This window comes from Panthera uncia (assembly GCF_023721935.1).
Source record: "Panthera uncia isolate 11264 chromosome A3 unlocalized genomic scaffold, Puncia_PCG_1.0 HiC_scaffold_11, whole genome shotgun sequence".
Taxonomy (NCBI): domain Eukaryota; kingdom Metazoa; phylum Chordata; class Mammalia; order Carnivora; family Felidae; genus Panthera; species Panthera uncia.
This window is the reverse complement of record NW_026057578.1, coordinates 27,055,255-27,055,684: the sequence shown is the minus strand read 5'-3', so window position 1 is coordinate 27,055,684 and position 430 is coordinate 27,055,255. Positions and strand designations below refer to the sequence as shown.

At 58.6% G+C, this 430-nt stretch overlaps 1 protein-coding gene across 2 annotated transcripts in view; it reads left to right on the top strand.

The window, feature by feature from the left end:
• The first annotated feature begins 420 nt into the window (after positions 1-420).
• CSNK2A1 (casein kinase 2 alpha 1) overlaps positions 421-430 on the top strand; it is a 51,569-nt gene continuing 51,559 nt past the window's right edge. The window contains exon 1 of one of the 2 annotated variants that reach the window (XM_049650996.1): positions 421-430. This exon is cut by the window's right edge and continues 69 nt beyond it. The gene's annotated coding sequence lies outside the window, so the exon portion shown is untranslated. The other variant, XM_049651002.1, reaches the window with a different exon arrangement.

The window sequence follows — 430 nt, the reverse complement described above, 5'->3', positions numbered from 1 at the left end:
CTAGACGAGGGGTCCGAGCAGCCGACTTCAACTCCCAAAATGCTTTGCTTTACAGCTCTGCAGGTCGCGCATGCTTCAGGAAAGGCCGGCTGGCTTGTCCACTGGGGCGACTCGTCAGCTGGGTGAAGTGCGGGAAACATAGGGACCGCCATCTTAGCTTGGGGCAAACCAACTGTACACGTACGGGAGTTTCGCCTTCTTTCTGTCGTCAGTTCCTAACAGGTGCTGAGACAAAACGCGCTCAATCGCTGCAAATCTCGTTAGTATGCTTTCTGGCGACAATTTCTCCCATTTTGCGCCCCCAGTCCGGAACGGCACCCGCAGGGACACCTTAGCACATCCCAGCATGGCCGCACTCAGCCGGATTCTGCGTGGGGCGGAGTCGGAAGCGGTCCCGCCCCGCCTCCTGGTAGGAAGGGGGTTTCCGCTT